The 23380-nt window shown below is 42.7% G+C and overlaps 1 protein-coding gene across 1 annotated transcript in view; it reads right to left on the minus strand.

Annotated features, from left to right (window-relative positions):
- Nucleotides 1–23380, minus strand: part of plxna1b (plexin A1b) — a 187209-nt gene that overhangs the window by 152617 nt on the left and 11212 nt on the right. The window lies entirely within an intron of this gene.

Here is a 23380-nt window from a genome sequence, read left to right on the forward strand (position 1 = left end):
CTCTGCTTCCTCCGAAAGAGCTATGATTGCAGTATATATCCCTTAGATATCAGGATAAATATAACATAGCCATAGGGCACTATGAAAACCATTGGCTGATACATATGCTGCACGTACAGGAAAATTCTTGCAAGCATTCACTGATTGCTTATAAAGGGCCCGATCCACTGCATTCCAACACTCCTCCAGAGCCAACCGTGCCCCGGTCAGGCAGCAATCACAGCGAGGACCCTTAAAACATGCATGTTATTCATTTACCCTACAATGTAATTAGAACCAATTTCAGAAAGATGTATGAGTCCCACTGAAGACTGCAGAACAAGATTTCTTTTCCCCCCCGCCAAAAGCTCAACTTCTCAACGCAATACATCTACATACATATACCACATATACATACAACACCGAGGGCTAGAGTTCATCCTTTCAAGATGAGGCTAAGTTGAAGACCACGGTGAAAATTGCATCTGGTTAATGAATACTTAAACATTTTAGTATGTGATTCAATTTCAAAATTGTATCTAGTGTTCATGATATACTCATTTTATCACCAGTACATGTGGCAATATGCCTACAAAGTCACAGCACAGTCAATGTTTGTATTTTTCTTTTACACACTGCTTCCTTCATCACTGCTCCCTCAAGCCAGCCAATTCTGGCATTTATTTCATTTCATAATGCACACATATAATGAATCCCAGAATGCAATGTGCTATATGCACACTCAACAGAGAACAGACATTAAAAAGGAGGGAGTGAGATCATTTATAGGGATGGAATTTTTATAGGTAAAGGACAAGGAGGAGGAGAAGGAGAAGGAGAGGAGTCAAAAATGGAGAGGGCATGCTCTTTTGGGTGTCCTACAATGACAATACAGTGATGAGGAGCGGTGTTTGCTGGGCGCGTGCTGGCGGCTGACAGGCCAATCATGTTCCTGCAGCACCAGGACATTAGTTCTTCTGTAAATGCTGATTATGTAAAACAGGAGACAACTCTCCCAGGGATCCCACGCTTCAGTTTCACCTTGACTATCAAAGCGTCTGTGCCAAAGGTGTTTTATGACCATACCAAATCGGAAAAGATGAGACACTACAGTGAGACAAGCAGGGTTAAAAGATGGGGATAGGGGGATGAGGCAAAAACATGAAACAGATGACGAATCAAACGAGGAGGCAGATGGAGGTATGAAGAAGAAAATTCTGGTCTCAGGTTCTCACCAGAGTGTAGGAATGTGGCTGGTAGTAAAGAGCACTGAAGCAGCACATATGCGCCAGTCCACTTGTAATAGCTTACTATTAAGCTTATTTTTGCCCCTAATTAGGCACAAACAGCTGAACCTTTGATACCACAAGACTGTTTCTGATACACAACCTGGATTTTTTTAAAAACCAAAACTGGCTTAGCAGCACCTGAGAAAGTCTCCATTATCGTGGTGCTAAAACATCTGAATTTACGTGATTGCTCTTGATTGTGTAGCAAAAGCTGTAGTTCTTTTTACTTATTAGTGTGGATATACAGGGCAGGGAGCTCTGCCTGCCAGGCTGAGAGAGATGACTGTCAGCTTGTTCCTTTTTTCGATATTTCCATCCTTGAGAAAGGCAGGTATGAGTGACAGATTATAGGTGTGTAAACCCCTCTGAGGGAAAAAAAATGCACTCTTACGAATCTTGAAAGAATTAAACACCTCAGTAAGAGTAGTCATTGAATTGCTCATAAATTTTAGTCACTGGTGCTGCAAACTGTGTGTGAGAAAGAAAAAAAAGAGAATGAGGGAAAGCAGGAGAGAAGAGAAATAGTAGTGGTGATGTTCATGGAATAGCAAACGATAGCTCAACTGACACAAAGCTAGCCAGGTTCAGGGAGAGGTGGTGTCATCCAATTTTCTACAAATGAAAAGCCCAGGAAAAGACAAATGTATAGGAAGGGGGGGGACAAGGAGAGAAAGAGAAAAAGAGAGAACGTGACAGAGAGAGAGCGAAGAGGATACTGTATGGGCAAAAAGAAGGAGAGTGAGTCAGGAGCCAATCAAAATAATAATAATAATAATAATAATGGATACTTTATTGATCCCCATGGGGAAATTACTTGTTTTTCTCTGCATTTGACCCATTCACTCAGTGAAGCAGTGGGCAGCCCACTAAGCAGGCGCCCGGGGAGCAGTGTGTAGGGACGGTACCTTGCTCAGGGGTACCTCAGGGTAGCCGTTAAGTGGATTCGAACTGCCGACCTTCCGATCATGGGGCGACCACTTTACCTACTGAGCTATCCCTGCTATCCCTGCCCAAAAAGGTGCACTTCTGCTGCATTTTAATCTACCTTCGCGAGAATCAAACACCAGGGAGCCCTGTGGGTCGAGGCACCTCGGCAAGGAAACTGCAGAGAGGAGGGCCTGAGCTGCAGTTATCAGATATATCCCCACTTTCCACTCTGTGAGATTAAAACGGCTCGACGCGGATCGCAGCCTCTTCGACATAAGCAGCCGCAATAAAGTGACGAGCCAGCCTATAAAAAAAACTAATTTCTTGCTCAACGGTACAGTCGCGCCGTACGATGAGAGCAGATGTCAATTTAAAGCGTGGCAGCGCATAGGGAAGCCGGCTGCCTCATTTTCCTTTGTCATTTCCAAGTGAGGCAAAGACACAATGGGGCAGACTGGGCGAACGAGCAAATGAGAGTGGCTGATAGAGAACGAGAGGGAAGCTGGGGGGGGGGGGGGGGAAAAAAAAAAAAAAAAAAAAAAAGTGTCCCTGCAGTAATTCCTCTTCATTTAGACCAGCCACAGCTTGATGTAGGAGAGTGTGAATCACACAACAAATTGCATCTAGGGTCTGCTGCTGCTTGTTATCTATCAGGGCAATAAGACAATGACATCACAAAACACATCAACAACTACAGGTTAGTGAAAAGACATCATGGCGTGAAGGCCTCCGTCTACTTATAGACACCTTTAGTTCCTCTCTTTACTGTCAGGGCAGACACGCCCAACTGTTGAGTTATTCGCTCAACTTCTCACACATGCCCCCACGCCCCTTCAAATTTCTCAGTTTTTTTCCCCTCTCTATTTATTCTTCCAAACCCTCATCAATTTCAATTTCCTCCAGAGCTAAACTGAAATGGGCGGAAGAGTGCTGGGAGAAGGTCGGGAGCCATATCTGGAACCATCAAGGAAAAACATGTCAATCATTTTGGTGTGGAGCACGTCTGTGGCTTTGGGAATGGGCAGTCACCATATCGGGGGCAGGGAAGGTGTTATCACATCAGGGAAAAGCATTAAAGACGGCTGGCTGTAAGGGACAGAGTTTATTGGATTTGATATTGAAATGTCCTATCAATCGACAGGCCTGTACTGCATCCCTATGGGCACTGGAAATAGGACTGAGGGGAAGAAAAACAAAAAGATTATAAAGCAAGGACCCCCATTTTAAAGAGGCAAAGGTGGAGAGGTAATCCCAAATGCTGGTGAAGCGGCAGGTGACTCTTGTGAGCTAAACTGTATAACTTGCTCTCTCACCTTCTTCTCCAAAGCAACTAAACCTGTCCGTTCAGATAATGGTCGCCGCTCAGAGCGTAACTTTGTGCTGATTTATTGCCAGTGGCATATCAATTACAGCACTCTACAATGGAGGGGGGAGAGAGGAAGAGAAGGTGGTGAGAGAAGAAAGAAGAGCAGCATTCAGACATATTTTTTGCCCTCTGTGGCTTGTCACAACATATGGGTCAAGTCTGGGACCAAACGAAGAGGAAGTGGGTATAATCGAGGATTTAAGAAGCCAGGAAATTATAAGTAAGGCCGGAAATGCGTGTGAGCAAATAAAATGCAAAGCTCTAAAAATTATTGCAAATTCTCAAGACTCGTGCACAAAGTCAGTTACTGTAGACCAATCACAGCGTAAACACAGGTGGCTGAAAACAAGGTGGTGCAGCAGGAAAAACTACAATTTTATCTGTAGGTACACAAAAAAAAATTAAAAACCAAAACCATCCCTGTTGTACATAACTGCACCGTCCATGTTTAACTCTCAACCTGGCCTGACTTTTGTTGAACTCAAGTTCCTCTATCACCCCCACATTTCCCATCTGGCTCCAGTATTACTATCAAATAAAGGCATATATGCCAAGATATAACTTCGTTTAAATACAGCCACAGAACACAAAGAACAATCCAATATTTTAAGTGCAAATCATGACACAAATGTGCAGAAATTAAATGGGTTTTTATCTGAATCTCCCTTCCACCTCTTCACAGCTAGTACACTCTCCAGATTGGATATTTGCCCAGGGGACAAAAGAGAGAAGGGTGAGGAGTGGAAGAGGGATTGAAGAGCAAAGTGGGTGGAGGGGTGGTATTACGGGGGGGTTGTATGGTTAGAGAGGAGGTAAGATAGAAGGGGCAGCCAAGCCCTGAAGCCTTAATCCTCTCTCAGGGTCTGCCTAATCTCACCGCCAGTATCTGCATATGGGGAGAATGGATTACCATCCCCCGACGCAGCGACAGACAGATTGACGGGGGAATGGGCGGCAGTCTCTGGACAGAAACGCTCCCTGAGACAAACAGAAACACCCAAAAAGTCTGACTTTAAAAAGTTAGAGGAGAGGATGTGCTTGCTCTTGAAACAAATACACACTCTAACATTCACCCTATCAAACACACATCTGCTGCAGGTAGGTATGTTAGTCAGCTGCAGCTCGTTTTTGCCACCAGTGTAACATATTGTGTAATCTGTCCCGGATCAGATACTGTCTGAGGTGCTGAGAGGGACAGGAGGGGGTCAGCCTACCAATCTAAACCACACTGAAGCTTAAAGAGTCCTCTTAACACACCACAAACTCAAATCTCACTCTAACAAATCAATCATTCCTCTACTGGGGATTATGAGAATATTATATTACAAAAATGAAAATAAAAATATCCAAACCCATCTGTCACTGTATATAGAAATTTGTTTTGCCAAGGCCCTCTTCTTTCCAGCTGAACGACAGCAGAATAGGTATTAATAGGGGAATATGAGGTCTTGAGGGCAATACATTCAGAAACACCCCTTGAAGATAGAATATTCCATATTGTGTTGTGACAAAATGAAAAAAGACATTTGGTGATAGGTAAGGACACTGGGATGGGAAAAAAAATGAGCCAGCACTTTTCAAGTGCCCCCAAAAAATGTCTTTATATCATACTCAAGCCAAGACAGATTGCAGAGGAGGTAAGACCAATTTTCTAGAGGTCGGACAATAAAGCAGTATTGTATATTATGGTATCTTGTATCATTTCCTTCCTGCGTTGGCTGCAAGAACAAGCCGACTGGAAAGCCTTCGGGCGCATAAAAAGCCCTTACGAGTTCTGTTTTAGTGCCAACGTAAATCAGTTTCAGGGGACAAGTGTCTGTGCCCCTTCTCTCTCCCTCTCTATGTGGCAGGTGGCCTGCCAAAACGAATGCCTCGTTTCATCGTACAGAATTGGCAAGTGTGTGCATGTGTGTAAAGCATAAGTCAGGGTGTGGAACAAATTGAGCCCCCTGTATTTAAAACACCTTGCTCCACTGACACTCATTCCATCAACATGGCTGGACTAATAAAATCTGGACCCATCTAGTGGCTGCCCTCAACACGAAGGAGTTAAACGTAACAGAGGAGGAAAAAACAGACAACAATGACCCTTCATTAGCTCTATATTAATCAACAATAAAGTATATTTTTATATTAGACAACAATAAAGTCTTTATAGCAGACGCTTTACAAGCTGGAATAATAGAAACTGAAGATTATAAAATGTTCTGTTTTATTAGCTCTTTTTCAATGAGAATCACAACATTTGTTGGAAACATAAAAAGATTATTACATCAACACTTTTTTCTGTTCACATCCTTAATTTGTCATAATCTGAACCACTGTCTTATTTTTCCTCCACTCCTCTATTTGTTTCCTAGGCTTGAATAAGAAGCTTGCACAAGGACAAAGGCAGAAACTAACCGACTATCTACTCGAACACTGAAGGTCTGAGGCGGCAGTAAATACAAGGACAACTGCTTCCCTGCCACCCAATGTGCTGTGGATAACAGGTGTGTGTGTGTGTGTGTGTGTGTGTGTGTGTGTGTGTGTGTGTGTGTGCGCGCGCGCATGTGGCAGCTGCCACTCTGAGACAGTAGACAGACTGTGGGCAGTACTTCAAACAAATTATTCCATTTCTCATACGCTGCAACATTAAACACACACACACACACTTTGAGAGGTAAATGGGATTATACACCAGCATACGTTACTTTGGACACAGTGTTATTCAAGTATGTGGTTGCATGTGCGTTAGTCACGACTGGGCGTGCGCACCTGTGCACAGTAGTGACAGTGAGCCACTGAATTTCTTGAATTTAGCCGCCTTCATTGCTGGCTTACAGTAGGACTGGGCGATATGGCCTGAAATCCATATCGTGATATAATTTGAAGCACGTGCGGTAACGATATATATCGCTATATATTATTTTCTTCTGTATAACGTATTTTCCACACTATAAGGCACACTTAAAATCCTTTAATTTTCTCAAAAATCGAGTGTGCCTTATGTATGAATTCTGGTTGTGCTTACTGACCTCGAACCGATTTGGGCGTGCAGAAATCTGTTAAAAAATGTTTTGATGGATTGTCAGAGCATTACGGCTGCCGTAGTGAGGAGCTTTGCGGAGTATATGGGTCCAAAACTCCGTCCTCTTCAGGTCCCAAAGTCAAACGAACACAGAGTTAAAAACAGTCTAAATTCTTTCATCTTTAATAAAATCATCAGCGTTGTTGCTTTACCAGGTGTAACAATTAAGTTTAACAACCAGGCATCCATGAAAACAGAAGTTATTAAATTTAACGGAGTTAGAAGTTAACAGGAAGTTAGCTCGCTAGTTTCCACCTAAACATGACATACCATGTTTTGAATGAGAGATTTCTGAAACTAATTAAAACGCACAGCTCTGCTACCACTTCCGACATAAATTAAGACAGAAAACTAAACAGCAGTGGCGTTTGCAGGGTTACTGAAGTTGGACTACCTGGTATATAATGTTGTGCTACGTGATTGTTAGCGACACAGCTATGTTAGCATAACATTAGCACAGTGAAGCTGGAGGATGAACGCCAACTTTTTTCCACTCGATAAAAGTTAACGTGAGAGATTCTGGTGGTTAGGGACAAATGCAATCGCATAGCAGGATGCTATACACGGGGCAAACTTCAGTCAGGAGAACAACTGAGATTATTCATCCACAATACAAGGTTAGTTATTAATATACTGCAACAACATGGGAATAGAACAGCTGCGAGAAGTTTCAACATTAATGAATCAATGTTACGGAAGTGAAGCGGAGTTTTTGGCTTTCCCCATATTTCAAAAGTGCTTCATCTCTTTGCTATGACTGTCGCCCGGCATAATTTGCAGATGATAATGGTTGTAGCCGCTGTAACGCTTTCGACCAAAACATGCGCAGCTTGATGACATCATCAACATGCGCTATCTCAATAGAGCAGTATAGTCAAAATCTCTATCGTTGGCCAAATTTATATCGTTTCTATCGTATATCGTTTATATCACCCACCCCTAGCTTACAGCATTCAAACAAGCACAGAAGCTGATTTTAATGTTCCTTAAAGCTTCACCAGGACATGCATGTATATAGACATATGATATATATATCAAAAATAAAAAAAATAAAAAAAAAAAGCACTTCCTGGGCTGTTGTGATTGGCGGGTAAATTTCAGATGTCGGTTGTTTTCTTATGTGGTTACATACTTTCACACACGTACCATTTTAAAGAAACAAACTTCAGTGAGATTCGATTATGAACAACTTACACTTGAAAGTCTAAACTGTTATGCGAGCTCCTGAAGCCACTGATTCTGATTAGTAACACCACGTCAGCTAAACTGTAATGCAGAGGGAATTTGCACAAGATTCCAAGTTGAATTCATCTCTTCACCCAGAAAAAAAAAACCCAAAAAACACATACCATTCATTTGTGTGTATGATTATCTATACGAAAGGTGATTCACCACACTTTAAATATCAACTCTCACCAGTAATTTGTCATGCAACAGCCTTTATAAGTAATTTGTGAGCAGTCTGAGATGGCTGGTAGATGAACGCCACCATCTCTGGGTTCTGAATGGTTTATGAACCTTGTATCTGAATTGGCTCTTGAACGCAGGGTTGAGTGCCTCAGGCTGCCTTCCAAATATGCAGCCCTTGTCATTACAATAACATATGAAGAGCAGACAGCCTGGGTTTGTCTTAGGGCTGGGCGATATGACCCAAAATTCATATCTCGATATTTTTTAGCTGGATGGCGATATAAGATATATATCTCGATATTTTTTTTAAAGCCATAAGTTGAGAACAAAAAGAGAGTTCTTAGTCACACTGTGTCCCAGATGTCACACGGGCACTTTTATTTACATACAGCGTAGATGTACATGAAAAAATTACTTAAAAATAAATTATCAGCATTTATTAAATAATCATGGTCCATAAATAAAAGAAAACAATGTTGTTTTTGTGCATAACAAAAAACTCACAATTGTGCAGTCAAAATGTAAACTAATAGACGCTGAGCATAATAACAAAGAGACAGATTTCACAGCTGCACCACGTCTCTGAACAGGTGCCATTTGTGGTCCTTATACACACACAGTACGTATCACTCCGCGAGGCTCCTCCCCGGTAGCCGTAATCCTCCGACAATCCATCAAGCGGTGCAGCTCCGTAGCTTAGCAAAGTCATATTAAAACATTTTTTGACAGATTGCTGAGCGCTGTGTACCACATAAAATCGGTTCGCGGTCAGTAAGCACAACCAGAATTCATACATAAGGCGCACTGACGATTTTTGAGAAAATGAAAGGATTTTAGGCCGTGCAGCCCCTCCGGGCTGCATGTCGTTAGCGCGGTTAGCTCGCTAGCGCGGTTAGCTCGCTAGCACGTTGACGCCGTCCAGCCCCACGCACGGTAACTCGCTAACGGAGATTTTCCGCTTTCATCTTGTCATTGCCTGCAGGTGAAGCAATGAGGGAGGCGGAGTTGTGTTCAGTGAATGAGAGGCGAGGCAGAGTAACATTGCGTAGAGACAAAAGTGGACGAAAGAGAGGCAAACCTGCGGCTCCACAAGTATAATTATAACATAACATAGACTATATCGATATAAACGATATTGTCACATCTTATATCTCGTATGAAAATATATCGATATTTTTTAAAAACTCGATATATCGCCCAGCCCTAGTTTGTCTCCTCCTTTGTATCCACCCCTGTTTCCTTCATCCAATCATCCCTCAGCCTCTCTCCTTTTATTTCCTCATGCAGTTCTCATGCCTGGCCTATTCACCAGCTTTTTAGATGAGCACTACCAAAATACAAATTGCTTTAACACCAAATTTCAAAACACAAGCAAGGAAACCCAGTTCCTCCTCCCCGTTTCTTCTCTCAGGGGTGAAATTCCTTTCAGAAACAAAGGCCTTCATTCTAGCTGCAAAGATAGAATGAAACACTGCTGAACCCAGCATCACAAAAAACCTGCCCACATTTCAAAAAGCAGCACACAGACACACAACCACACTGATGCAGCAGCAACAGATTAGCGGTTTTCTCTTAATCTCTCGACTGTGTTTGTGCGACTGGGTCTTTATTTCCATGACAAATCCTGCATTTATTTGTTTGTGTGTGTGTGTGTGTGTGTGTGTGTGTGTGTGTGTGTGTGTGTGTGTGTGTGTGTGTGTGTGTGTGTGTGTGTGAGCGAGAGAACGAAGGTGGGAGAGGTAGGCACTATGTAGGTCAGGCCAGAGTGTGCCTACTAAGAGTCAAAGTGAAACTGTAACAGTGAGGCTACAGTATTTCAGCACTAGCTCACTAAAGCAAACACACATTGAGCCTGTGCTATGTCTGAAGCATAAACCTAATACTGCTTCTGTTTGACATGGATTTAAAGCAACAATAATGAAGATGACATAAATTCATCATCAACAAAAAGCTACACAATATCACCATGTCTGCCATGGCAGGAAACTTTATAATTTACATTAAAATTGGCAATCAAAGTTTGCACACTTAGGAATGACAACTTGATTTTTACATATTTTAACTTATTTAGTACATCTACATATTTTCACCTTTTACCTCACAACATAAACAATTATAGTCCTTCCTAAACATTCATGGCTTAAAGCATAGGGTTTGAATTAAACTGAAGTCATAGCCAAAAGAACACGCACCCTCGTTTAGTATAATACACTTAAGGTTTTGCCACTAAACCTTGATTTGGTCAGGTACAACTGCATTTTAATTAGCACACGTGGTCATGTTGGCAAAAGTTGGATTGTCTCAGGCAAGTTGTCAAACAATAAAGTTATTTTTAATACAGTGAATCATGCATTACAGCTTCCGCACCAACAATGTGGTATACCTGCATTGACGTACAATGTGAAAATGTCTGACGAAAATAAAGATGGCTAATTGTTCACTGTAGTAATTTTATGGAGTGATCCGTTTCTCTCAGTGGCATCAAGAACAACGAGCTGTGAACAACTAAAGCTCATCAGCCATATCCAGTGACAGCTGACAAAAATCTCTGGTTGATTTTTTTCGAGGGGGCCTGTACCAGAATAGCCACAGAGCTCAAAGAAAATTCATAATGACGGCCAAACACAACACAAGTCCTGTAATTTAAATGCTCAACTTGCAGTGTGTTTCAGCTTTCTAGGCTGGATGTGCAGGTGCTGATGTAATAAAACCACGGGTAAGGAACGGTTCAGTCAGCGAACTGGGTGAAATGGGACATAAGTGTACTAAACTGACGAAATGATAATGAATAGCATATAGCCACAACAGTATTTCACTTTTCACAAAACAAAACCGCAATGGAGTCTGGACTTTAGACGGGATCCTCTTAAAACAAAGCCTGCACATTCCTCCATGGCGCTGCTTATTTTCTGCCTGCTGAGGTCACCATAATAGAATGCAGACTGCTCTGCCCAAAGCAGCCCATTACCAAACAATGCTGTCCTCAATGGCAACGACTCTCTTCAATTTCTCTGCCTCACACCTTCTCTTTATGAGCTCGACTGACCTTTGACACACTGAGTGCTGGAGCAGGGCTGAGCTGAACTCCTTTGTAAAAACTTGCCAGAGTGTTGATTGCTGTAAAAACATGCATACCATTATAAATCTTGTTGTTAACGATCTGAGGACAGAGCGGGTGATAGTGGTGTAAGCGGCAGAAGAGAAGTCGCTTCAAGGAGAAAGGCATTAAAATAAAATCACTGTCTCCTTTTGTTTTACTGGTGTCATAAAAATAGCCTCCCCTTTTTGGACTTTCCACAGTAAGCACAAGCTAATACAAGGAAAGCAGCTAATCAACTACAAATTCATTTGTTCATAAGCATGATAACGTAGCTCACTGCCTTTTGCTCGTCTCCTATAAACTAATTTAATCCACCTTTGCCTCATCACACCTGTGGCACCTTTGTTTTTTGGTGATTACATGATATGATAACAAAAAATGTACATATCTGGATAAAGCTGTCAAAACCAAAGTCGTTTGTAATCTTCCGTTTTGAGATTACATCATAAAGAAACTGACACATGACCTTAGCACTTCAAAGACTTGACAAAAGTCCAAACTAGCTCATATCTTATCAGCTGTGGATTTTTCTGGTGCCTCGTCACCTGCAATATGTTTTTATTGAAACAGACAGGCAAACTGACCATCTGCTCTGCATCTCCACTGAGCCATAACGACATCCAACGCATTCAAGTTTATACAAATAGATGGCTCTGCTTTGTCTTAATGGCAGCAGACAAGCAAGCATACGCAGTGTGTCTGGACTGGTTCAGTATTGACTCAAGACAGCATCCTTATCCATCTTTGTCCATTAAAGCCATACCGTTTCCGGATATATACTGTTGAGTACTATTAGTAACCATATTGTTGGCTGTGACCGCATGGCTATTTCTCTGCTCTTAATGCCTCAAGACAGGCGTGTGGCTTGTGTCACATGGTGTTCAGCCAATTTATGTCCTGTGATTGGTCACAAGGCAACAGAGTTAATGCAGATCTCAGCCTGGGGGGATGAAGATTTGATTCCTCAACAGCAGGGGGAAACAATTGTGGCATATTAATATACGATCTGGAAAGAAGTCCTCACGGTAGCATAAAGTTTTGCATGAAAATGAAGAGTGACTGGTCAAACTCATCACAGCCCAGAGGAAGACGTGCAACGGGATTCACAAAGACAGCGTCTTGTCCAGGAACTCGTTCATTTTGTTTGGCACCGCTACATCTGAATCATGTGAGGTTAATGCTAATTATCGTACGTTGCCCTATTGTGGAGCTGAAACAAAGGAAGAGCATCTACCCCAGCCATTTTTAGCCCAGGAGCGTAGTTTTATTCAAACCAGCAGACACTGAGCATGTTTGGATGGAGGCCTGTGAGCTCGGACGATTTCCTGTCTTGTCACTGATCATCAGCACATGTTGTATTCCTGGTGAAGCGCAACACACAGCATTGCATGCATCACTGCCTCACTATAGAGGCGGCGACAGAGACAGAGACGAAGGCTTGCGTATGTACATGTGGGTATGTGTGACTAATAGCTTGCATACAAACAGAAGTAGGAACTCCAGCAGGTACAGTAATGAGATGTTTGAAGTTCCACTTTCTTCACTTAACCATCGCACCATATTTAATGATGTCATCTAACTAAAATTATGTGAAAAGAATGAGAGAGTGGGCCGGAAAAGAGAATGAACAAATACCTAATGATGGAGAAAAGAGGCTGAGTGAATAAAATGTGTAATCACCAGATCTGGAGACGAGAGGGGAAAAAAATGGTGGAAGTGAAAAGGTGTGGTGATGGAAATAAGAAACGCGGGAGAGATAGTGGAGTGAGATGAGAGAAGTTGACGATACCTTTTCAGAGAGTTAGCGAGGTGGAACGAGGAGGAATGGAGGGAGATAAGAGGAGAGCAGTCTGTGCATGTTTAGCTAAAAGGGAATTTTTATCCTTAGCTTGTGGGCAACCGAGTAACTGTCACATAGCTACAGCCAACACCACTTCAACTTCAACTAAGTACTCCAAAACAATACTCCACGTTAGAACTTTCACAAGGATTCCACTTGCTTTTTCAGAGTTTTAATCAAGTGTTTCAATAGGTGAGTATAGGTTTCAAATAAGAGTAGCTCGTCATAATTAAATTCGTCGTAACTAAATTACCCAGTCAGCCTACACAGATATACACATTTCTTTTCTTTTTACCCACCTGTGTGCAGCTTCTCCTTAATAAAGAAAATTTCACCCTAATTTTCACACATTGTTCTGATGCTAACAATGTAAACATCTAACAACAAATTTTCTCAGCTTAAGGGGGAAGCAAATATATTAAATATTAATACTCAAGGCTAAGACTTTGAGCATTACAGTCTCAGTGGAATTACAGCCTTTACTCCAACATTTCCATTTCATAACTGAGCATTATGAGAGAAGACTGGTTTTTCTTGGAGTCATTCCAAATGGAAAAGCTGGACCTACCGGGCAGTCCAGAACGACAAGTAACATCAGCCATTGTATGTCAGTCCCAGGGCAGAGAAAGGGGGGGGCGGCTGGGAGGTTCAATACAAGACAATATACACAGCAACCTCAAACGCACGTTCATTAGGTCATATTACAGAGACTGTCTTTCAACTTGGCAGAAAGCTAAATTAATAAAGCTGCTGCTAGTGTAAACTGAGTGTGAGTGCATAGTTTGTGGGTGTCCGACAGTCTTTGTGTGTCTTTAAGTTTACATTTGTCATTCCCGTGTCTAAATGCAGTGAGTGACAGCAAGGCCGGTGAGGGACAGAAAGCCAAAACTGTGTCCAAAGGGCTTGTCAGTATCGTTATAGCAACGGAACCTAGGACGAGGTAGTGCTATGGGGGAGAGGAGGAGGAAAGTGTGGAGGAGGATAAGAACAGAGATGGAGAGAAAGAAAAACAGAGGGAGATGTGTTGGAAAGAGAGAAATTTGAGCGCAGAGGAAAAGAGATAAGGAGAGACTGGTGGGAGCGGGGGAAGATGAGAGGAAGAGTGATGAGTGAGAGGAATGCTAGAGACAAAGAGGCAAGGAGAGCAAGGAAGACAGGAGAGAAGAGGGACTAAATATATAAGTGTCTTGCTCAACATAACACTGAGCTAGATATGAATAATCTAAGGTGCGACAGTGACTTGTAGAAAGACAGGATGCTACAGGTCTAAAGCCTCTTTCACACGCACTTCTCAGAAAAAAAAGAGAAAAAAACATCTCATAACAGATCCCCACACAGTGTTCCCTAAAGAGAAAATTATAAAATTGGCAATTTTAGTCTCAGGTTCGAATACCACAATACATGATAGATGCAGCCTCATTGGGGGGACAATCACAGAAGACGAGAAATCCTCAGCTCCCTCTGGCTTTGAATGTGTTTAAATGTTATTTTCCACAGTCTAATTAAGTCACCCCTCTGTTTATTGGGGCCCTGCAACCCTGCATACTGAATAAATACCATGCCGCCTCTACTCCTCCACCGCCTCTCCTGCATTCTCAGCCAGGCACTTCGCTGTTGTGTACGAGTAGATCACACCAGTACCGGCCAGGCAAATGACCGGCCATGTTCCATGGGCCCACAGGGACCAACTGCCAGTCATAACTTTCCAATCCCGCACTTATTTCAGCCACTCAAAGCAGACTGAAAATATGGCAGAGGCGTTATTTGATTGCCGTTATTCTACACTGTTTGGGAATTTATGCAAGCTAGGTCTCTCCTTTTCAAAGTGAAGTAGATGGCACTGGTAATGAAGCAAGAAATGTTGGGATATTTGCCATAGTGGAAAATATATATGCAAAAAGGATGGAGTGCAGACATGGAGTCTTTTAGTGTCAACAATTTATGGCAGGAAAGGACAAATGGGCATGCTAGCAGTAATAAAGTGCCAAAGTAGGGCTGTATTTAACAGACTGAAATCTTACCTACTTTTCAACTGCTATCAGGAAAAATGAAAAACAAATCTGCATAACTGCCACCATATATCGACCGACCAATCCACTACTCGACCTGGAGACTACGGCACTAAAGCAAAATAAAGCTACATTTCAACAGGCTTTTTAAATATTAACAGCTTTTTTCCATCTGTTCTCTCCAGCAAAGCAGCTGAGATCAAGCTTTATCTGAAGTCCAGTGTCTGAAAAGACTTGATACAAGCAACCTCTTGTTCTCTTGACTTTAAACAGGGCAAAATTAGCTCCTCAAAGCTCTGGAATTAAACCACAACCTAATTTGTCTTTGGTACAAGTGGGCCTTGACCCGCTATTTGACAAACACTGTTTGATAATGGGATTCAGCACTAAGCCGGTCTCCGTCGCCACACTCCAATCCACTTTCCTCTCCAGGTCAGCGGACCCTTTCCTTGATGTGCTGAAGGATGGCTAGTATGATGTGTTATAGCTTGTTAAAACTCATGCGATTTCACAAGGGGGAAAGGTTAACGGTTACACAACGACAAGAACCTGCCACCAGAGCGGTGCTCATGACCTCAACCCACAATACCCAAGCAGAGAGGAGGAGAGAGTCATCAGAAGATCCCCGCTTCTCTCCCGTGTGAATATCAAGTCTCAACCCCCCATGCTTCATTTGAATTTCAACGCATTCCTTAAACTCACACACAGACACACAAACGTCAGGTTTACAGCTCAACTGTCCACGAGAAAGCACATTTTCTATGAGAAGTGATGCATGAACTGTGAATGTGTGAGAGGTGTCTCACCATATGCCCTGACCTTTCCAAGGAGAGGAACAGAGTGAATGTAATTCTCCAGGCTGTGTTTGTATGAAGCACAAGGGAGCAATTATTAAAGCCTAATGAATAACTGGGACAAAACAAAGTACCGGCACACTCGAGCCATTTCTGCTCACCCGAAAGGCTACATTAGCATCTTAAATGCAAATCAAAATCTTACTCAAAATACAGACAACTTACTTTTGGGGGGGTGGGGGAGTTAAAACAAGATTATTCCTGCCTGAAAAACCAAGGAGTACGCAAACAAAAACCATAACAGTTTTCACTTAGGTGGTTATTTATCCCTGCAAAGAAAAAAAATAGCACAAACTTTTGGGTGCTGTGTAGTTTTGAGGACTAGTCAGTGGTTTGTTGCATTTGCAAAGGGCATGTAGGAGGTTTAAATCTCAGTCCAGCAGTCTTTATTTTGATCTGATAACTGGGTAGTCACACAAATCAGTCTGTCACTAAAGAAGGGATATTGTGCAGCTGCATATGGGGCTTAACAACTACACTGGAACATGATGCTTCTCTGTAAGCTGATTCACTGAAAAAGGAGGAGAAGGGATAAAAAAAAAATGAAGTAAAAGACATTGACAGATTATGTAGAGTGACCACAACTGCTTTGACCACCACCAATACACTCTTAAAAGCCGTACTGTCAAATGACAGAATTCCTGAAAAGCCTCAACTGGGGCTACATGCTGTGAGCATTTATTTTACAAGCTGCTGGCTGAGCACACAACCAAATCTCTCGCTTCACATTGGATTTTAAAGTCATCCATCAATGTATGGACTATGGTGGTTGTGTGTGAATAAATGTTGATTGCTGGCGATGCTTGAGGTGTTCATCCAGCAAGCATGGCTCTGCATGGCCCAGATCCTGCCTGAGAGGAAGCAATGCCACTAATGTGGGTCATTGTTATGCTGGGCTGTGGCTTAAGATTCTCCAAGAACAGATATGAATGCGAGTGCAGTGAGCGTAAAACGGGGAGGGGGGGTTCCAGCTGTGTGTGCTTCCTGCACCAAGCTAAGCTGCTCTTTACTCTCTCTCTCATATGGTCTTGATTAGCAGGCCAGTGGCTGTGGTAGCTGGCTGGCAAAGTTATTCCAGCTATGCATTTGTACTGGGGTGGGTCCTCTGGGAGAAATATGTCAGTCTGATCCACAGCTTAGATGAGACCTTCTGTGTCACTTCATATCATGAATTTGACAGGACACATGAGGAAGAGGGAGGGTGAAGGTATTTGAGAACATGGACAGGGAGAGTGCAGCGTCTATAGTGCTATGCAGTCCAGTCTTTTTAACTGCAGTATAACAGATTCTCTGTTTAAGTGTGCCTTTTGTCTCCTGTGGTTGTTTAAGTACAGACACGTATTGAAGCAGTAAATACACACAGCATACACACACACTTGGCTGTCTCTTGACAGGCATAAACCTCAGCAAGGACACTAGTGAAACAAGATTCTACACCCATCTCTCAAAATGTGCACTGAGCAGTTACAGCTACTGAGCTCCCACAACATTGGAAATGGGGGAAATATAGATTTTCCTGACAGTCTGAGACTCTTTAGGCTCTCAAAGCACACCTACTCTTCTGCACTTGTGATCTCTGAGACGCATTACTAAGAAAGAATTTGAGTTTTCCTCTGATGACTGTTTTTCTGAAGCAGCTCCCTTGTGTACCAACATGAGTTGAATGAATCGTTTAAAAAGACTTTAGAGACAAGCACGTGGCGAAACAATATCATGCACATAACCACATTGTCTGCTGAGCAAATACAGCATTAAGTATTCTCTGTGCAGCGCTTCCTGTTCCACCTGCAATATCACAAAGGAGGAACGCACGCTGCTAAGAGGACATGCAGACATCACTGCAGCTGATGTACAGAGTAAACACGTACTGAAACCCACCACACACATACACACGCACACAGATGTGGGGCTGGGGCTTCACCACAGTGGCGCCGGGGCAGGGCAGGCGGCAGCAGCAGCTACTAATTAAGAGTGGTTGGCTGAACAGCTATAGTTAGGGCTAGAGCTGGAGGGCTGAGGAGAATAGGGCGACAGGTCTGACACTGTGCCTGAGTGAGTCTACGTGTGTGTGTGTGTGTGTGTGTGTGTGTGTGTGTGTGTGTGTGTGTGTGTGTGTGTGTGTGTGTGTCTGTTACTAGCAACCCTGGGGCTATAGGGTAGGGCCCCAGTTCAGCTCTTGCTGACTCAGATTCAACACTGTCTGGCTACAGTGCTACTAATATAGCTAGAAGGGAGGAAGCACAATTTGCTCTTTCCCTTCCTCTACAACTTTTTCCCACTACTGTTTACTTTTTTCTTGTGCTTAGTGCATATTTTAGATTTACTTCCTCTTTTTATTTCGTCATTAAATCTGCCAGCCACTGTATCATTTCTCTCTTTCACTTTTACACACAGTCTTTGTGCTTCAGTACGTTTTATTAGCAGTTTATATGTTCGCATATCAAAGGTGGAGATTATAGTGGGGATTAAAACAAGAGATACATTTGCTGTAAAAAGGTGAGAAACTTCCTAGACAGTGAAATAATCTTCCTGTCTGCTTTTGTTCACACTTTTAAAAACTAGAAATTCTTGCTCTCCCGATTCAAACTTGTTGGGCAACACTGTGACTAACAGCACCACAGACTCAATTCATCATGTCCTAAAATCTAAACAAAAACAAGAGATCTGTCAGCAGGTCTGAGATATACCCTTTGTGGCACAATACACTCTCTGCAAAGTGCAGGCATTTAATCAAATATGTGACCAAGGCTGATTTATCAGTCACTTCTAGCAAAACAAAAAAAAACCCAAAGTGCCATAATGTGTCCTAAAAAACATGAACATATTTCAGTTGCTGTCAGTAAAGTGGTTTGTGCAAAAGCAACTCATTATACGGGAATAACAGGTGACTATATTAACAAACATTTAAAAAAAAAGAACTTGTGGCAGTATAATAGGCTTGGGCCTGGGCCTTGGTTATTTAGCAGGCCAGCTAATCCTATTGTTGATGTCTCTAGAGCACAAGTGGTTAAGCTTGATGTGAAATCCTTCCTTTTGTCTCTTTGTGTGTAATTCACAGTCACCAAAATAAATAAGCCTAAAATAACACATTTAAGCACAGGCCTGTTTTTAAAGTCAAGTATCTCTCTCACGAATACCGTTATCAAATGCTGGGGTGTGAAGATCACATCAAACAAACTGAACATGGACGAGCATTAAACCAAGGTTACCGACTGGACTGACTTCATTTAGCTCGTGCTGCCAATTTACTGCATTCTAAGCATTTCTGAATTACCAGGAATAGAAAGTCACATTCTTGACATTTGGATGCTTTCATGTGGATGTTAATGGCGTAAATTCAGCAATGTCCCATTTTTAGTCACAGGGCCCTGCACTGCACTTCGCCTTTTATTTATTTATTTATTTCTAGGGATTGCAGCTTGGAGTGTGTACACACAAATACACACTCACTTACTCCTTTGTGTTTGCAGTCTAAACAGAGTGTTATGGGAGAGTGTGTCAGGTTATTGTTTGTCTGTTCCTCTCTGTGTTCCTAAATGTTTACCGCTACAGAACAATGGACTAAGGTGGGAAAACCTGAACATGGAAGGTCTTTCTGTTCTGTCTGTGTGCGTAAGCATGCATTTTTTCCATTTTAGCATTGTAATTTTGTAACAATCTGGCCTCCTGCCTGGGTTCCAGCACACATCCCTTTACATATACCAAGCACTGAATGTCTAACATTAGGTACAAGGGCACAACACACACCTCAAACTATTCTTGTGTCATTATGTAGGAACTGCAACCAGAAATAAGCTAGTGTACGGGACAACTTTCTAGCTTCAGATATTTAGAGACTTGTGGACACATGGAAACCGCAGCAGAAAGCCAATTCACTAAAAACATGAAGCATATGTGTACCACTGAAAATCCTTTAAGCACAAAAAACTCTGGTAAGCATAGTTCAGTTTTTTTTAGCTGAATAAAGTCTGTGGATGTACAAAAATGCATCTACATAGACTGGGACAGGCAAAAAAAAAAAAACATGAGGACAGAGGTAAAAAGAGAATGACCTGAACCTATAGGCTATAAATTCAGCCAGCGCGACACAGAAACCTCTGCGTGTGCGTGTGTGTGCGTGCGTGTGTGTGTGTGTGTGTGTGTGTGTGTGTGTGTGTGTGTGTGTGTGTGGGGGGGGGGGGGGGGGGGGGGGGGGGAGTGACATCTGGGCTGCTAGCCAGCCAGCAGTTGGGCTAGATGTCTCATACCGGCTTACCACTGAGGCTAACACTGATATGGCTACCATGGCCAGTGGTTTCAGCCCTAATTGAACAACAAAAGAAAATCTAAGCCTTAAATTAAAGCATAGCATAGTGAGAATTTCTTCATCTTCCTGTGGCATTAAGTCTGTGTAACTAATGCCAGTGAGACTTTACCTATTCATAAAGATTTCCCATATTCTGCTTCTTTGAAAAAACAAATATCAAATGTAGCTAGTATCATATGATATAAGGAGACGGTTGACCATTTAAAAAATGGAAATAAGGAGTGTGCTCAAAAACAGCGCATGTTATTATGTGAAAATGCAGTGTATATTTTCATTAAGAGAGCTCGACACAGAGACAGACAGCAAGAGAACAGAGAGGCCTGCGCTGTGCCCATCCTCACTCTGGCCCTGTGCCAGGCCTGCTCCAGCAGAGGAAAAGAGAGAAAGGGAGGCTGTTGGGAGCGTGTGCGGATGTGTGTCTGTGTGTGTGTCTGTGTGTGTGTGTGAGTGTGTGTCTGTCTGTGTGTGTGAGTGAGAGAGAGAGAGAGGGGGCAAACATTCCCCTGGCAGGATCCCCGGGTCCCGACGGAGGGCAGGGTTCAGCCTCTGAAGGAGAGGCTGCGTGCCCGGCAGTCAATTAGCGGCTTGCATTTACACAACAAATGGAGCTCCTACAGTTTCTCTAGCCCCTCACACACATCCACACACACCACTCATGAGTGTATCCACTCAGCGCTCATCAGCACACGCCAACGCAAGGTCATAGAGAAGGGAAGGGAGGGAGAGGGAGAGAGAGAGTGTGTAAAGGAGAGAAAAAGAGGGAGAGAAAGAGAGAGAAAGAGAGAGAGCAAGAGGCCACCTATCTGCTGGAGTGGTACTCCACAAATACTATTGGCTATATCAGAAACACAAGCAGAGACACGGTGAGCACGGAGTAACAAAATCCCTGCAGCCCAACATTGCAGCTGCGATGCAGATGTGAAAACTTGTCCCCAAACCTTCTCTGTCCTTAAGAGATTCCACAGAAGACAAAGAAAAGGAAGCTCTAAATCACAGCTGAGTGGCCAATGGACAGACTCCAGCTTTTTCAAATGAAATTACTTTCTGCATCTGCCCATTTGGTGTCACACTAAATTTAGGATCTTTTTCAAACAGCGGTTTAAGACGAAGCAACCAACCACTGCTTTCAACCTTGGGCTCCAGAAAATTATCACTTCGATCAACCATTTTCTGACATTTTACGCACTGTGATTAATCGATTCTTGATTTGAGTACTGGAGTGTCGAGAGCGCTGCTTCATCAGCCTCTCATCAGACATTCTAGTGCTAATGCAAGCGAAGAACTCAAATTTGATTTATACTTGGCAATTCGCCTTGTGGATTCCCTACATTGAATTCATTCTTAGGTCTATAGATGCTAATCTTATATATCTGGGATCTGGTTCCATAAATTTGAACAAGTGAATCTGCCCTCATTAAACAAAGTGCGATGAAGCTCTGAAAGAATTGCATTGGTGGAATACTGTGTTTTAGTATGGTATTCTGACATGCTGAAACATCTTTAATCCCTTGCATTGACATACGTTACTGACTTACATGGCCCAAACCACAGCTGTTCTTATCTGTGTCGCATGACACAGTCACATTTCTGCAGAAGCATATGTCACGTGCAGGTTGCGCCATAGTTTTGTACATTCACCACCAAAGCATGATTTAAAGAGTCATGTCAACACTTCTCATTGTTTTCTCTTTACATTCTTTCTCTCTGACAACTTGCGTGTCGAGTGAGCAGAGATCATCCTATTACTGCATATTTTTGCAGCTTTGCAAAGAACTAGAAAAAGAACCGGGGCCGCTGTAGCTCTCATTTGTGTCTTTGCAGCACTGAGTTGTGCAGTGTTTGGAAACTTTCAAAGCAGAAGCAGACAGCATCATGCATCAGAGCACACAAACTGAACCAAAAACAAAAATTTACTTAGCAGGTTGTTAATTTAACTGCAGTGGAAGCAGCCAAATATCAGCTCTGTATAATTAGACACATAATAAAGTTAATGTGAGCCTACTGACCAGCTCAGCAGTCCTCAACTCACTGGAAACAAAAAATTAAATAACAGTGACAGACACAAGTGCACACACTGAAGGGAGACAAGCATTAAAACAGGGCAGGAGTGACTGACGTCCCTTTGAAACATTTAGCTTCACCGGACACCTTGTGGAAAATTGTCATGTCAGGATGACATGAGAACAGAAGCTGAAGTCAATACTCTTGATTCAATAAAGTTGATCAGGCAATACCCCTGTCAGGACCAGGGGAAATTCCTTTCAATCTTTCTTTGTGAATCCACTGTGAACACAAACACACACAATATTCTTGCGCTGGGCAGGCAAAAGGTTACACTACAGGAAGAGGCTTACTGTACTTTAACAACATGAAATTTAATACTGTTAAACTCCTAAAAGAAAAAATATGTTTAGCTTTAATGTATCTTATGTGGACAGCAATGATGGATGTTTACAATAAATGGTGAAACATGAATTAACTGTGCATATCAGTACCTGTACCATAAACTTGATACCGGGGCAGTTGAGGGCGTGAGTGTGGAAACGAGGCTTAAAGACCGGACACAATCAACACTTCTGTCTGTCTTCACTTCCCCTGCTCCTCCCAACCATCTGTCACTCTCACCCATGGACATTCAGGTGAGAACTGCCTCGTCTTCAAACTGTGTATCTGTGTGAAACGGGTACGCTCGGTAGCAAGAGTGGAAGCCGTTAATTGGAGGAAAACAGGGGTCTCCTCTGCTGTTTGGCGTGTACGCGACTCTCCAAACAGACAGGTCGGCTTGCCATTGCGGCATCTTTTTGCCTATCTGCCCTCTACCTACTCCATTCACTAATCTCCTGTCTATAACATCAATCTATCAGGGACAATTATTAGTGAAATGAGACCAGAGGTAAGTGGATGAGAGCTGGCCTGTGGCATACAGCAATCAAACCCCAGCCCATCTCTCTCTGTAGCTCTCTCGTTCTTCCTCTCACCCCCCCCTTTCTCTCTCCCTCCAGCTGTGCTCTGAATAGGCCTTTAAATCACCCGGCCTAGGCCCTTTGATTGGTTGACCTCTCTGCATGATTAAACAGCCATTTTCATCACGTCCTCCATAGAAGAGTGACAGAAAGAGAAAGAGGGAGAGAGATGGAGAGACAGACGCCGATAAGGGAGGTGAGCGAGCCCAACCAAATGGGATTTTACCACACTGATGATGACAGACATCTGGATCACACGGGGTGGGG

The sequence above is a fragment of the Diplotaxodon limnothrissa genome, linkage group LG5, assembly GCF_057381915.1.
Source record: "Diplotaxodon limnothrissa isolate DT_005_m linkage group LG5, D_limnothrissa_male_GT1.1, whole genome shotgun sequence".
Taxonomy (NCBI): domain Eukaryota; kingdom Metazoa; phylum Chordata; class Actinopteri; order Cichliformes; family Cichlidae; genus Diplotaxodon; species Diplotaxodon limnothrissa.